This window comes from Pseudonaja textilis, chromosome 3 (assembly GCF_049901715.1).
Source record: "Pseudonaja textilis isolate UNSWEBS1 chromosome 3, rPseTex1.2, whole genome shotgun sequence".
Lineage (NCBI taxonomy): Eukaryota > Metazoa > Chordata > Lepidosauria > Squamata > Elapidae > Pseudonaja > Pseudonaja textilis.
The window spans coordinates 169,589,421-169,607,093 of record NC_141992.1 but is presented as its reverse complement, the minus strand read 5'-3'; positions in this window follow the sequence as shown (position 1 = coordinate 169,607,093).

Here is a 17,673-nt window from a genome sequence, read left to right as displayed (position 1 = left end):
AAGCGGAAGAAAGAGAAAAGAAGGCACGAGGAAGCATCTTATATGGTAGACTGGATTCATTTCTGTAGTTCCTTTGACATTATCACGATCAGTTGCAAAATCCCTTCAGAGTCCCAGAATGTCATTTGATCACTCAAATAGCAGAATTGGATGGAGAAAAGGTTGTTGGGAAAAAAACAGAAGCCAGCAATCTGCTGTCTTTCAGGAAGTAAAGAACACAAATATTTCTTTCCAATTTGGATAGCTCCCTATTGCTAAACTTAGGACAACCAGTCCCTCTCATTGGTCATTTACTTTACTTTACTTTATTTACTTTATGGAGTTCCTTTCATCTTCTTTCTTTAAATGTCATCTTCTCTTTGTACACGGCCATTTTTCCTAACATTTATTTGCAGTCATCTGCTGGCTTCCTATTTTTGGTTACTGTATTGTGGTTTACTAGCTTTATATTGTGTATCTGCAAAATCTAAAGAATATAAGATGAGGGATGGCAATAGGTCAAAAGAGGAGGACTTCTTATATAATTATATAAAAATAAAATATAACATTAAAATGGAGGCATGATGGCTCAGCGGTTAAAGATGCTGAGTTTTTCAGCTGGAAAGCTAACAGCCCAGATTCAAGACTCAAGCACCATGCAATGGTATGAGCTCCCCTTACTTGCCCCAGCTCCTGCCCGCTTAGCAGTTCAGAAGCATGCAAATGCAAATAGATAAATAGCTACCACTTCAGTGGGAAAGTGACAGCAATAGTGATGAAGTCATACATTAGGTCATATATACAGTTCTATTGTTTTACTTAATACAGTGCTGAAAGTCAGACTTCTAAATAAATCCTGATGTAAAATGCATGTTTAAATTAGTATCTTAGGGAGAACAGAACAAATGAAATTTGAAAGGGCAGGTAGATTTTCCTTTGAAATTAGCTTTTGGCAAAGATACTATATACCGGAATTCTTGAGATTTTTGCAAACGATTGTGTAATGTTGTGTACAACCTACATGGCATGTATTTGCTTGGTGCCTCTTCTATTTTATTTTATTTTTTGCTCCTGGACTAACTAAAAGAGCAGAAAGTCTCTGGACATGCCCTTAGGCTGTAATTCTAAAACACTTCCATCCAAGGAATGTGTTAGAATCCTGGTGTGTTTTGTCTTTGTATGTTCCCTTTTAATAATGTATGAAAAGTAAGGAAGAAAGACAGAGACAGGAAACAAATAAAATGGTCTGTCATATCTGTTGTTCAAATATAGCTTCATAACCCAAGTATATGTGAAACCTATTTCAAAGTCAATAGTAATACCTCAGAATTAAAGAATAAATATGGATTTATAGAATTAATTTAGAAACATAAAATAATACTAGGTCAAATTGCAAAAAGAATAGGAATCTCTTTCTGGTTATCTGAGGTGGCCTTTCAGATAGAGAAAACAATATATGTTTGATACATTCTTACACATTTATATGCACAAATAATTGATCAGGGAGCAGAAAAAAAAAGATGCCCTTAATATCACTGATTAAAAAACAGAAGACAAATGCAATTAAGGATGAGTACTGTACATTTACGTGTTTTTAGTTAATTTAAGGGTTATTGCAATTAGATTAAATTCCAGTTTTATAAAACTCAGCTGAACAAAACATTGCCCTAAGTACATAGTTCCCCAAGGAAAGGAAAAGCGCATCAGTGAAGTACATATATCTGAGGTTCTTGTTTTTCGAGGATTCTTCAGTATTATTGGAAAAGGTTTGAAAACAACATTACAAGCAATGGAAGGAAAATTTGTAAAAGTTATAGCATTTAAAAAGTTATAGAATTTAAAAAGAAAACCAAAAAAGTTAAACTAGAAGCCTAATATTTATGTTTACTTAGAAATTACTTTACTTTCTCGGGAATTTTGTTATTCAAGGTTATTATTAGTATTATAACTTAAGGTAGGAGAAAGGGGAGGAAGCCTTTCAATGATAAGGAAAAAAAATGCATCACTAACATGGAACCTCAACAAATATATTGGTTAAGTTTTCTATTTATTTATGGCTAAAGAAAAGAAAACATAATTAATATACACTATTTTTATAGGGAGATATATATATATATATATAATGGTTATAATTTAACCAGAAATAGAGTGTGTATTTCACAGAGGAAGATTGTGATAAGTAGCCTGTGTTTGTCCACTGTCCATTTTCTGAGAGCTGGCAAGGAATTTCTAGGCTTCTAAAAGATGTCTTTGGATCACCTGTAAAATGAGATATAAGACCAATGTATTGTTGGTCCTGGGATATTTTCTACTAATTTCTGCAAAGAGACAGGACAAAAGTGAAGGTAGTAATTGTGGCAATGTGAAGCTCCATTCTTCCTGAATATGCATCAACATCACACACACATACAAAGCAGCTTTATTCACATGGCTGCAATCACTATCTTACATTATGCACCCCCTTTCCCTACAGAACATCTCTGATTTTGGGCAGGGAGGGGTTACCCATCATGAATAATGGATAAAGCTACTAAAAAGTCCCACTTTTTTTTTATGAAAAGAGGAATATAAATGTTTCAATAAGCAGCTACCATAAATTGCAAACCATCAGATCATGCAAGAGGGAAGTAAAATAAGTCCATCCTATTTTTAAAGACTATTAAAATAGTCTTCTTAAGCTTCCATTGTTTTGAATGGGAGGCGTTAATTTAGATCACTTGCAAGCTTAGATATACATTTCCCTCTGGGCTAGAGGCATTATGGAAGAAATAAAGTTCGGAGGTTCATAGTCCTTCCACATACAGTATATCACTTCTACGGTGGTCCTATCCTTCTTTCTAATTTCAGGAAGAGTTTTCTACAAAAGTTGATGAATAAGGCAAGATTCGAGGTTGAAGACTTCAAGGGGTGGGGTGGGGCACCTGATTGACCCTATAGTTCATGGGATACTCAAACCTAAGAGTATTAACATAAAGCTCTGCTAACTCAAAAGGCACATCTCCCTTTTTATTAATTTTATCCCATGAAATAGACATTATAACCATTGAAAAGATATCTAAATTGGATGTGTAAGTAATATTAGAGCTCTTTTACCTCCTAATTTTCACTCACAGCAATATTTTGCAGGTGTTTTATAGGACCTTATCATGTTTGGAAATAAAATGTAGCTGTACTATGTTGATAATATTCCAAAGTCATTTGTTTCATCCCTCACTAGATTATTAAAAGTGAAAAGATCATTCCAAGCAATTTACTTGTTCCCACCTCACAGCCTAGCTGAAAATTGTAATTAAAATGATACATCAGGGGACAGGGTGGATTAAGCATTGGAAAAATGATACAAGGGCTTTCCTTCTCCCCAATGTTCTCTCTCCTTTGTGTTGCACTGCATCTATTGTAAATAGATGTAATTAGTTGCTTGTATTGCTCATAAAACTGGAAGATGATTTATTAAAAAGGTCAAGCCCTGTTTCTCACTGCTGTTGTCAGGATGTCTAGTTTTCCAGTACGATTCCATGCAGGCATATGGTGTACCAGCTACAGCAGTTGCTGCCTGGTTAAAAGTCAGTCAGCCTTCTGAGTTTTCCATTGTGCTACACACAAAACAACATTATTTTGTGAAACAAACAAGATCCAGGCAAAATTTCAAGGCTAAATTCTTCTGTTCATGCTTCCAGCCTGGCCACTCCTTTTTCTGGAATAGTTCATTTCCCCTTTTTGGGTAGAAACTCCCTTTTGGTGATCAGTGGAAAAATATGAGGAATTAATTCTCCAATCAATATCTTGGTCTAAAAAGGGAACATCAGGCTTCTGTGCATTCTGACAAAACAGAAAACAGATTTTAATCTGATGGTATTGCTACTGCAACCCACTTGTATTTGTGGGGTATTTGTGCAGACATTTCAATACCAAACTAGGTAATGTCATCAATGATAAGTAATGATTGATAATGAAATGCCTGCAGAAAAACTCTCAAGCTCAGAGAGCACCAAGGACCCCACAGTTCAACCTCAAGCTATAGATATTCTCTTCTATCGATTTCATTTGTATTTGCATGTTTCCTTAGTTTCATAGGAATCCACACTTAGAGAATTAGTTTCTAATTAATTTATATTGCTAAGAACTAATGGTTGATGGTCATTCATTAAAAAGTTGAAAAGAACAGTCCTGTGTTCAATCATAGTAGTCGATCCCCAAAATTCAAGATGTTGCACATGATGTTCTATAGCAGTGGTCTCAACTGGCTGAGGAATTCTGGGAGTTGAAGTCCATAAGTCTTAAAGTTGCCAAGGTTGGAGACCCCTGTTCTATAGCACAGTGTCAAACTCAATTGTGTTATGTGATGTATCATGATGTATTATAATATTTTTGCCTTTGCAGAGTGGGATGAGCATGGGCTACACGTGATGTATCCAGCCTACGGGCCACCCGTTCTATAGCTTTTTAATTCCTTCCTCGTCAAATTTCTTCCTCTCGTTTACAAAACCTTCAACATTAGACAAACTTCTTGAGTGGCATTAAATGACTTTATAAGTGGCTGAAGTGAGAAAGAGAGTTGGCAACTCTTCCCATCATGTATTTGTATAGAAAACATTTTTATCTATATGAGGCTGTTTTATAGAATGAAATATGTTCTAGGCAGTGAATAGAGGATATTCTAGAGCATATTTTTATGGTAAGGAAGAAAAAAAAAAAGAAATGGAAGTTTTAACCAGGAAAAAGAAACGAAAAACCAAAACACAGACCACGTTTTACATGTTTAGATTTTGTAAATGTTATTGTTTATCTGAAAAGTCCCTCCCCCACTTTTTATTTAAAAAATCCACAATCTCTGAAGTCTCCTACCCTGCCACCTTTGTTTAAGTAGACTTCCATCTGAAAGCTTAAGTCCTATAGTTTGGATGTATACCACAGCAAAATTTTCCTCACAGAACTTTTGATTTCAACAGGCCTGATGTATGTTATGACAGAAAGCAGAGGTTTTCCTGCTACAATATGACTACCAAAATCAAAATGGTACAAGCCTATGTTTAGCCCAGTGTGCTTCAGGCACAACACATCTTTAAATCTTTCAACTTTACTGCTACCGCAGAAAAGAGAGACTATTTTCCTATATAGAAAAAAGTATTATGAATATTTTGCATTCAGAAAAACTTGAGCCAGACTCTGAAGTCTGTTGACGTCTGTAGTACTTGGATGCAATATAAAGAAAATGGCTGTGGGGTTAGAATAGAACAGATAAAACCATAAAGGGCAGATGAACTAAGGACATTTTGGTTGAAATTTTATCCTCAAAGATATGGATATTTTAAAGTGAGAAGGTGTCAGAATTAAACAACAGCCAGGCTCAGTTTGAAAGAACCTTAATGGGCTGCAGGTTTGAACAACCATCCATCCAAACAAGTATATAAAAGAAGCAGAAAACTAGTCAGACAAACTTATTTTATAATCAAACAGTCGATCCTATTGCAGCTGAAGAGCTCTAGATATACAGTATATACTGAGGGAAAGACATACACAAAGTGCTGAATGGCACAAATGTAGTAATACAGCTGTCTCTTATACTGAGAGAAAAGAGATATTGCAGAACATAATGATACCAATAAGTATTTTGGGACCAGCTGTATTGTATATTGACTTTGCTGAATAATGGGAAGCATGTTTGCAAATCAATTATCTTGTAGTAGGCTTTAAAACTGATACATGAGCTGATAAAACTATTTCAGAATCTGTTTATAAAATTTGCCTTCAATGTAACAGACCACTTTATACCTTATAGATTCTTAGCAACAAAAGCTTATATTGCTCACAAAATTGTGCAGCCAGTACCCAGTACATATACAAAGAACAAGAGCTTCCATTATATGTTAATATAGTCATAAAATAATATTCTGGACTGAGAGCCCTCAGTCATAGAGGACTTTACTGTGATGAAATAAATTTTGTAAAGAAGAACAGAAACCAGTAATCCATTGTTCCAGAATTCTCATAGACCCATAAACATCCAAAGTAGGTCAAAGAAAGAAAGAATGTCTTGCAGCAACGGGGAAATGTGAACTGTTTTCAAAATATTGCTATCAACTAGAATCCTAGAACAGTGGGGGCAAACCTATGGCATGCCTGCCAGAGGTAGCACACAGAGCCCTCTCTGTGGGCATGCACACATTGCGCAGCTCAGCTTCACCACATTTCTCCATGGCGTTTCTCTTCATTGTTTGCAGGAAAACAGAAGTTTCCCTGCAAACGACGAAACAGAAACTCACAAAAGAAAAAGATCTCACATCTTGCTGAGCTGCTGGTGTTGGGATGCCCTGCCTCCCGCTGGCCAGCTGGTCTTTGGGTCTCTGTCATGTATGTGCAGGCACATGCATATGCCCACATGCCCACATGCCTTGTAGTTTGGGGATGCGCACGCGCACTTTGGGAACTAGATGCCTAAAAGGTTCACCATCACTGTTCTAGAACATAACTCATGGATAAATGAAAAAGATTGTTTTCCCCAATCATTTGATGCTAAGCCTTTGGAGTTCTCATATCAACTGACCTAAGCACCAGAGCTCACTGTAACAGCATTGCCAAAAAGGTATTAAGAGTTGCAAATCTAATCTTAAGAAGCTTCTCCTCCGGAAATATTGAATTGCTAACTAGAGCATACAAAACTTTTGCTAGACCAATACTCGACTACAGCTCATCAGTCTGGAATCCACATTGCACATCAGACATTAATACAATCGAGCGATTCCAGAAGTATTTCACAAGAAGAATACTACACTCCTATGCTTGCAACAGAATACCCTATATCATCAGGCTTGATATTTTGGGCTTGGACAACCTTGAACTACACTGCCTATGGTTGGACTTAAGCGTAGCACACAAAATTATCTGCTACAATGTCCTACCAATCAATGACTACTTCAGCTTCAATCACAACAATACAAGAGCATACAACAGATACAAACTCAATGTAAACTGCTTCAAACTTGATTGCAGATAGTACGACTTCAGCAACACAGTGGTCAATGCCTGGAATGCACTAGCTGACTCTATTGTTACATCCTCTAACCCCCACTCCTTTAACCTCAAACTATCCACTATTGACCTCACCCCATTCCTAAGAGGTCTATAAGGGGTGCATAAGTGCACCATCGTGCCTACTGTCCCTGTCCTATTGTCCCCATTTATTTGTACCTATTTCCTGTATTTTTACTCATGTTTATACTTATATCTATTACCTTGTAAGCGATTGACAAATCAAATGAATAAAAAATAAATAAATAAAAATAAATAAAAAAGAACTCAGTAGGGCCACCTGCGGCCCTCTCAAGGTCCTGTTTTGGTTGATGGCCTCCGGCAACCCTCTGCCAGCAAAAATGGAGCTCAGGGTGGCCTGCATGCAGCCCATCTGAGATGTGTTTTTGGCAGTGACTGCCTTCTGCAACCCTCCCAAGCTCCCTTTTACCTGGCAGAGAAACTGCAGGCCAGTCATTTGCTGTTTCCAGGGTGGCCCTGTGGGCCAGATCTAAGCATCATGCAGGCCGAATCCAGCCCCCAGGTCTTGAGTTTGACATCCCTGTTATAGAGTGTTGATTATATGGATAAGAGATACTGAGATAATATGAACCTATGTACTTACTTTAAGAAGTATCCTACTTATATTCTTGAGAACAGAATTGAGTTGAGGGTAGTAATCCCTCCCTTCCTATATTTCATGTGCACAAGTTTCCCTTACATCATTTTCCATCCTGGTCCTTTAAAAGAAGAACTTGTTATCTTGGAAGTCAGTAGAAGGTGTTTTTCTGGGAAACTGGAAGGATGGTGGGCCACTCCTTCCTAGCTAGCAGCAAGAAATTTTGAAGCGAATGGATTTTTTAACAGACAATGGTAATCAAATTACAGCCTTCTCATTCTGAATAATAATAGAAATTTATCGTCAGTGAAAGATTTCACAAGCTTGTATCTGATTTTCTTAAGGTTCTAGTTGTTCACTTTTCTCTAATGTGCAGGTCCTGTTCTCATGATACCTTTAATATGTTGGGGAACTACAGAGGGAGTTAATTGACCCAGCCAATTAGCCCTGAAATAGTTAGATTTAATCCTAAACAGTTCCTTTACATAGGGTTAACCAAATTGGCCTTCTTTCACTTATGGGAACAGCTGATTTAGGGATTAACTAATATTTACTTCACCCAAGGTCAAGTCATAGACCTCATTCTAAGCACTTCATCTCCATGGCTGCCTCAGTTTTCATCTCCCAAGCTACACTGGGATGTGTGTGTAAAATGTGCAGAAATAAAGTTCAACCTCCAAGAAGCTGTCCATGGAATTGTTGACCTTGATATCATGTGTTTATTCATTTCTTCATCCACACATTTACACTGTCTTGGAAAAGAAAAGAAATGGGAATAGGAAAGTGACATTCTTCCAGCTTTCATTTCACTATAAAGATTGCAACCTTTGTCCTACCATTAGTGACTGCGGGTTTTTGGGGAATGATGGTGAATCTACTGGTTGGGAAAGAAGATAAATTTGTGTTTGTGTTGCCAGAATAGGTAACAAATTTTAAGATGAACAAAAATAAAAATTAAGAACTGACTAATTATTATTAGTTTTAAAAGAAGTGCATCTCCATGATGATAGATAGATAGATAGATAGATAGATAGATAGATAGATAGATAGACAGACAGACAGACAGACAGACAGACAGATATCAAAAGAAGATAAAATCTGTGGCTCAAGGACTGCAACAGCTATTATGTATGACAGACAAGCAGAAGACTAATGGAGCACATCCATGAACACAGAAGATATATTGAAAAATTCTTAATCTCACAACACATGGACAGATTCAACCATAGTTTCAACTGGAAAACTGAGCATCCTAGACCAAGAAATCCAAAAATCTAGGGAATTCCTGGAAGCTTGGCATTCAGACAAATAAACCATTTTTATATAAATAAGCTAAGAATGAAACAAAAAAATCGGAACATATTATCTTCAACAGCCAACACCCAGATTAGCAGGGATTTACACCAGGCAAACAGTTAAGCAGAAAATAATATCCTAACCAAGGAATTACCAAGGAAAAAACCATTCTGACCTATAATGGCAAGCACTCTATTGTATATAAACAGTCTGCAAACCCACACTCACTCATACTGATGTTATCTAGTTGTGTAATTAAACATCTGCAAGCAAACAAGCTCAAAGACCACGAAGGATATCTGCATAGATAGACAGGCAGACAGAAGCACTTGGTACAGAGGTGACTGTTCTCAGAATATATCCCTCATACAACAAGTAGGCAGCTATTCTACATCATATTTGCATATCTAAGTCTAACTTTCAGACAGTTCCAAATATACTTTTGTTGTAGAGTGTTAAAACTTTTTCTTTTCAAGTCTTTGCATTTTGCTCTGTCCTTCAGGGCCTCTTCTCAAACATGAAGATGACATCCAGGAATTTGTAACTAATAATAGTACCTTGGGGATCATGTTAGCATTGCCTGGGGCCAGCTTGACATCTCACTTGAGGGGTTCATAATTACATTTCGATATATGAATCATCTTTACTTATAAATTGGAGCCAAGAGATGAGCTTATCTGTTTAAACTTGAAAAAAGTTTTGTGAGAAAATGAGGGGAAGATATGAAAGCTAAGGAAGTCATGTAAAAATATTGGCAACACTTGTTTTGAACAGACCACAGTGGATGAGTTCTCCGTGGACAAATACATAATTGTTTGAGACATATGCCCTGCAAAAATCACCGCATTCAATGTTAATGTACCATCTTCCATTACCCTGTGTCCATTGAGATACATGGCCCTATAAATGGAAGTGCTTACCAAAACAAACTATTGATTAGATTCTCTTCCCTGAAACAAAATAATTGATCGATTTAATAATTTCAAATAGTAAAACATATTTCAGAGGGGCAATTGCCCTCTTTAAAATTGCCTATAAGCTGGCTAATATTTATGTATATATATCTATTTTAAGCTGATTTATATGGCTACCCATCTCAGAAATATAACTGTGGGTAGCTGACAAAGATTAAAAATATAATACAAATGCAATATATAAAAATACACTTCCTAACCAACCAAAGTGGGTCCCAAAAATGTCATAAACCAGCATCATGGGCTCAATTACTTTCTGAGAAAACATTCAGGTCATCAATGTTTCCAAAAGGTGAATTACACAGGCATACTTCCTGGATCCCACTGGATGAAAATCCCTAACTAATGGTATCCAGAGCATGGTCTTATTGCCTGACTTAATGGAACAAAACTGGATACAAAGGGAATAAGGCTGCCCCTCTGGCCCCATGCCATGTACAGCTTTATAGAAAATGACTGACTAGCACATTGAATGGCACCTGAAAGCAAATTGGGACCCAACGCAGGTCATCGAGGAAAAGTTAAGCTTAAAAAAACTGATCTGGTTAAGCTTGGAAAAAGTTTTGTGAGGAAATGACGGGAGGATATGAAAGTCAGGGAAGTCATGTAAAAAATACTGGCAACCTGTTCTGAACAGACCATAGTGGATGGAAGATTCTGAGCTTTCCATGGATGAATAAGCATAATTAATAAACACTTATTAAAAGGAAAAAGAAAATATATATAGTATATACTGAAAACAATAAGTAAAAGCAGGAGAAATTTCCTGACAGAACAATTAATCAATGGAAAACTTGCCTCCAGGAGTTGTGTGTGCTCCAATACTGGAGGTTTTAAAGAACAGATTGGACAACAATTTGTCTATAGAGTTTCCTGCCTGAGGTATAGGGTTTCCTGCAGGGGTGGGATCCGACTGGTGTAACTACTGGTTCGGTGATTTTACGCTGTGCACGCACGTATATCGTTGTTAGCTTGCTGCCTGGACAGCTGAACAGCGCTGTGCGTGGAGCCGCAGTGGTTGAAAAAGCACTTTCCCCCCTGCTTTTTCAACTGCAGCTGTGCCGCGCAAAACAGCTGAGGTTGAACAAGCAGGAAATAAAGGTCAGGTAAGAGCCCAGGCAAGCAGGTGGGCCAAAACAGCAGCTATAGAACCAGTTCTATGTCTGCTGCTCTTCAGAGCAACCAGTTCTACAGAGGTGGACAGAACTGGTAGAATCCAACCCCTGGTTTCCTGCCTGAGTAGGTGTTTGGACTAAAAGGTCCTTCCAGCTCCATTATTCTTGTTAAAAGCAAGTTCTAATTCTAAGTCCCTGATTTGTGACATAAATTAAATGTTGCTTCTGGTTGCATGAAATATTTTCCATTTAAAAATTTGTATTCTAAGTCTCTACACTTGCCTTGTGTTCCAAAGATAAAATATAGGGAAGTTATTGCTTAAATTTAATCTGGAAGAATACTGTTAATTTTGCTGTACATTGTTGAAGCTTAGTTTCCCAGTCTGATATTATTGGCCAAGTATGTCTTGCCCATTGTGGGTCAAATAAATTAATCCTTGCATACCAAGGATTCTCAGCAATAGTCACCATGCTCATAATTCTTGGATATCTGAATGTTGTAATTACTAACTTTGTATTTTTTTTATTTCATTCCTGTCTACCATATATTTTCCTCAGATTACTTTAGTTCTGAATGCTGCGCAATATTTCCAAAACTCATATATGATCCTTTATCATTACAATTCATGAAACACAACTACATTAATCTACTTTCATAACTACCATTACTACTTTCAGACATATCCACTCAAACATGAACAGAGTTCATGAATTCATACTTTGTGACATATATCTTAGTTCTTCCATTCATAATGAAACCTATTTTTTACTTACAAACATGTATTCAACATCTCCATGCATAAGATCAGACAGCCTTCATCCAGACCAATCTTTCCCTTTTCTGTTAGTTCTACATAGTTTTCTTTCACCACTCTTTAAAATTTATTCATTCTCTTTATGCATTTAGTATCCCACGTTGCCCTGTTTGTCTCCATATTGGCCTAGTGCAAAGGACTTCAAATTTGGCAAGTTTAAGACTTGTGGACTTCAACTTCCAGAATTCCTGAGCTAACATGACTGGAAAAGGAATTCTGGGAGTTGAAGTCCTCAAGTCTTAAAGCTGTCAAGTTTGAAGACCCCTGGCCTAGAGAATCTGACTCTACTACACACCATAGCTTTAGACCATCGTTGCTTTCACATAACACATTTCAGTAAGATAGAAGAAAATAGTAGAGCATCAATCTTAGCTGTACCCTTATCACATGGAGCTTTTCTTGCTAACAGTCAGGGAAATGCTTATCACTAAGGTATCATTTAGTCAGTATTTCAGTAGTGCAATTGTAGATTAATTAGCCATGCTAAGCCATAATAATCAATATAATAATCAATATAATCTAAAACTGAGATTGTTTTTCAGACCAACATACTATTATTTAAATTTCAGCAGTTAGGAGGTAAATGCACTGTGCTAAGCACTGAATTTCATCTTGAGCATATATCAAAATGTCCACATAGACATTTTGCTCTGAACTTACTTCAAAAAAGATTGAAGATCAGTATCAGCCCTCTGAAGAATATAACCACATGGCTACTTGTCAGAGATCTGATGCATTCCCCCATCACTTAGCTAATGCATGAAAAGAGTAGTAATTAATACAGATTAGAGCCTTTCAACATATAGCAATAGCATTAGCATCTGACATGATCAAGCAAATTCCAGTATCTGGTCCTGTAGGACCTACTAAGGTTAATGCAGATGTCTGAATATTCCAATTTTCTTCTCATCTTCATTTATCAAATGCTCTAAGGCTGTGCACAGCATTTGAATGAAAGGCTTTGCAACAAGTATGAGTGCAATCAAAACACTTCTCTTTGAATAATTAAAACAGCTATTAAAACAGCTGTGATTTTGTAAGGTTCAGAACATTGCTTTGAAAGAAGGTCCCAGCTGTTTTCATGTGCTTGCATGTTGAGAGACACCACACATACATAGTTCTAGTGTAGATCCCTTCTCATTAGGTATAGAATCATAAGAGATGAAAATAAAATTATGGATGGTTGCAAACTTGGATGGGTCCTAACACTATAGACTGCCAATCCTGCAGCAAATAGTCCATTGCCTGCTGAGTTTATTGTAGTGTTACAGGGTATTTTGTTCATTCTTGAGAGAAACCCTTTGATTTTCATTTCCCTATACTGCAAAATCTTTTTGTGATGCCTTTATCTGAAAGCAGAGCCACTGAAATGTAGAGTCCTTTCAGTAGTGAGTTTACAAATAACAATATTAAAGATAGCAGAACCTGGAAAGACTGGAATGAAAATTAATTACATTTTAGCTCCTCTTGAACTTTGCCAAAACAATGTGAAAAGAAGGAAGGAAGGAAGGAAGGAAGGAAGGAAGGAAGGAAGGAAGGAAGGAATCTGAACTCTTATATGCACATGCTGATGAATAAACAAACATTTTGTCATTGATATCATTGGTCTGAATTTATCCCCCATTTCACATCCTCTCAGTTTACTATTTCTCATTTCAACATCCTCATCATTAAGTATTTCTAAAGGAATATGAACATGTTCTTGCAGCAACAGAAGACAAAGCATCCTGACACTAATTTTATTTTGAGAGGCCTTGCTATGCAAATAAAAAATGTAGGCTAGATTCCACCAAGCTCATTTTTGTAATATTTATATTGTCAATTTGTCCATAACACTAGGGCAATAGTCCCAAGACTAGATGTTACTATATACTGTAAATTGCATTTTAAAAAATTCTTCACATAAATGGCAGTGCCATTATATATATGAAAGCAAGAACATTTTAGTAAATAGGGAGTCTAAAATAACTTTTTATTTTTATTTATTTATTTGTCAAGCATGCATTTGATAATATATGTAAAGTATAAACATGATTATTAATACATGAAATAAATATGAATAAAAGGGAATATTAAGACAGGGATGGTAGGCACATTGGTGCGCTTATGCACTCTGCTTACAAATCTCTTAGGAATGGGGTGAGGTCAATTTCTGTACTAAGAATAAAAATCTTGGTTCCAGCATTAAGGAAATACATTATTACAATTACATTTTACAAAAACAAGGCCAACTACAGAACAGTCTTATAGTTTTTGAATAGAATATTTAGAAAAAAATAATATAGCTCAGATTTTTATATATTATTTTGCCCAAGGCACCATAAAAGGCTGAATATAGGTATTCTTTCTGATTTTTAATATTTTGCTCTTGTTTCATAATGACATTTTTTCATTTAGTAAAAACTATACTTTATTCAAAACTTCATGTGATTAATGCATTGATTTAGATCCCCAATGCACATGCTGCCAGGCAAATTCCAATATTATTTATTTTTATTAGTTTATAATATGTCAATTTTTCTTGCTTATCTGTCAGCTCTCACTAAAATGCATAAATCAAAAATATAGCAATGTGGACACTAACAAGGCATAATTATTGTAGTCTCTGTCCCTTTTTAAAGAAAAATACAATTACGTACCAGCATGCTGCTTAGATTAGGTCACAATTTACATACGACTGACTCATATTTCCTTTAACCATTTTAATATTGGACAACAGGTTTTGCAAATCCATTCTTTCCTCCTTTTATATTGTTACTTTCAAGTGGAAAATAATAAAACAATCCCAACCAAAAAGTTTAATTAGTCTATGATGCATTTCTAGGATGATATCAATCATTTATACGACTGAGCAAAAATCTTAACAATAATCTATTGACAATGTGATAAAATGTAGTGTATGAGAATAGGCTTATAGAATAGGATTTCAAAGAAATTTGCTCTATGATAGGTGCTTTGGAGAATCAGAATGCAGTTTTATAAATGTTTACTTGAAAATAAGTCCATTGTGTTGAATGATAACTAGTCCAGGAAAATGCACTGAGGATTTTATTTGTAGTTTTCTTTAGACAATTCCAAATATGTTAACGCATTCTTTTTTTGCAGAAATTTAACACAAAAAGACAATATTACTGTAGCAGATTAAAAAAGAATTCTGCTCCAGTGTAATATCAATTTATCATCTATCTATCTATTTATCTATCATCTCTCTGTCTCTTTATCCATCCATCCATCTATCTTTCTTGGCTGCATGGACAAATAGCAAACCATGAATTGAATATAGTGGTATAATCAAAACAAAACGACAACATGAGGATTTCATGTAAAACAGCCTCATGGAATCCTAAGTAGTTGGATGTAGAATGGCAGATCTGCCTTGAAATAAGGGAAAACTAAGGCTGAGACCTAGGGTTAAATAACTGTGATATATTTATAGAGAGCAAGGGATCATCATAAAATAAAGCAGCAAATAGTAAAGAAGTCAATGTAAAAGAGAGGCCAGGGATTTAGGGTATAGAGATCATAAATTTTCATCGATATAAACAGTCCATGTACCTCAGATGCTGGGGTTTAGCTATAATTTCAGGCCTGACCTATGGGCTTCTGATGTTCACTGTTCATGTACTATCAAGATGCTGTAGGAGGAGGAGAAGGATGTTTAGGAGGGCAGTGAGAGTTGCAGATCGGAGTGATTTACTCATTTAATCATTTCTGAATCCACCCCAAACCCTGCAAGGCTGGGTTGAATATTCCATACTTGAGAGGATTTTATTGTCCTAGCAAGTTACATTTAATTCTTTCTACATCATCCCAGCAAAAGAGAAGGATTTCTTCCTCTGAATGTTTCCAAGTGAAGAAAGAGGAAGAAAATAGTTGCAAGAAATACATGTATCGGTTGTGTTGCTCAGCATCTCAGCATCCTTTAAATATATCAGTCAGGTTTTAGTAGAAATGAATGTTTTCTCTCTCCCACCCCCCATTGCTCTTCACTTTCACTTACATGCTTGCATATATTTGTGCATTGCTTGCTTTTTGAATATACCATTTTCATATTAATAATAATTAAAAGCAGCAATAACAAAGGATGATGGCATCCACAGGAACCACTGATGCTTTTAGCTTGGTCCTAATTGCCATTAAAGAGAATTCTAAATGCTTTCCGTATCTCTCGGATGATCTGGCTAAACAGCTTGCTTGCTTCTTTTCTATTAGTTTGAGTTGGAAAATATTGTGTCAGCACTAAGTGAGCCTTTTTGTTCTCATCACCATCTTAATGGACAGTCAGTTTGTAGGAGTCACCTCACCAACATGCTTACCTAAAAGAGATACACGATGGACAAACACATGGTATGTGTGAGTAAGGAGAGGTAGATTTTATTATCCCTGCTGCCACTAATTCAAGATTTTCAAGAGAAGATTGCTTTACAGGCATTATCATAAAATGCAAACCTACCAAACTGATAAGTTGTTTTTGTTTTTAGCAGCTCTGTCTGGTTGCTTTGACATTTCAAGCCTTGCTAACTGTAAATAAAATCAAAGGATAGAGAAATGCTTGCTGAGGACTTTAGGGCCTGCTGTTATATAAGCCTTGTCCAAGAGAGTAATTCTTGCTCATATTAGTCCTATTGATTTCACCAAGTCCACTCAAGTAAATAAGAATTGGCCTCTGGAGAAGATGTTGTAGGGAAATAATTCAAAAAGCACCCACAGATGCTAACAATTCCTCAAGCCTCCTTATTATTCTTTCTGAATTGTTCTGTGTTAATGCAAAACAAAAAATACTCATGAGATTCTGTACAGATTTCAATGAGATAATTGACTTTTTTTTTTTTAAAAAAAAGGGCGGGAAGTAGGTGGGTAGAAGAAAATCCAGGTACATTTTCAATGGCATATCTGAGTGAAGTAGCAATGTCAGCTGTCCATAAATGGTTCTCATAAATGGTTTCAGTTTCTGCAACCACTAGGTTGTGCTGTTGTATAAAAAACAGGGCTCCTTTGTCTTACTTTTTTTTTTTTTTGAGTGGGACATGCTGCATAATAATGGTTTCATGCTGTGCAGAATCTTGTAAATACTGTTTTACAGTTCTCACTAACAACAGAAGTATATAAGATCAAGAGAGAGAAACTGTCATTTGCTTTCTCCTCAAAGCCGGGTCCAAGACCTGGTTTTAGCTAGTCATTTTTGTATTCAGTAGAAGTGCCCTGAAGATCCCTACATTGTCATTTTGAATGCATTTTCTGTATGCCACAAAGATGAAGCACTTCCTCTTAACAAAGACTCAGCTAGACTTGCCTGTTCTGAGAAAGCTTTTTGAAAACTCAGAGGTATTTTCTGAAGTCCCCAAATTTGAACTTGACTTTTCTTCCCCAATTTGGCACTGTACCGAAGCCTTCATAATAGGCTTTATTGCTATTCCCCTGAGTTACATATCTCAGTTGCAAAACTACATTTGATCACTAGAAGGCAGCAAAGAGATACAGACAATTCCAACTCTTTGCTGCTTTCTATTGGTTGCTGGATTTTTGCTACCGTCTATTGGCTTTAATATCCCCCCCCCCCCAAATCTTCTTTCAGTTATCAATACCATGCTGTGAAGTTATTCATGGTGAAAATCTATGAGTTGCCGAAGGGCATTAATGGCCTTAAAGGTGGAGATTTCCACCTCTATATCCAATCCATTTTCCAAACAGGGTAAATTTTTGCTTTTATTGCTATTGCATTTTTATTCCGTGCAGGATATTTGGGACACTCAGACTTTCTATTGCTTAAATGTGAAATCTTTGTTTTCATAATTGTTCCTCCCCCTTCCTTGGAACAATAACATCTTTTAAAAACAATATGGTTGCAGTCTGGGCAAAACAGCAAT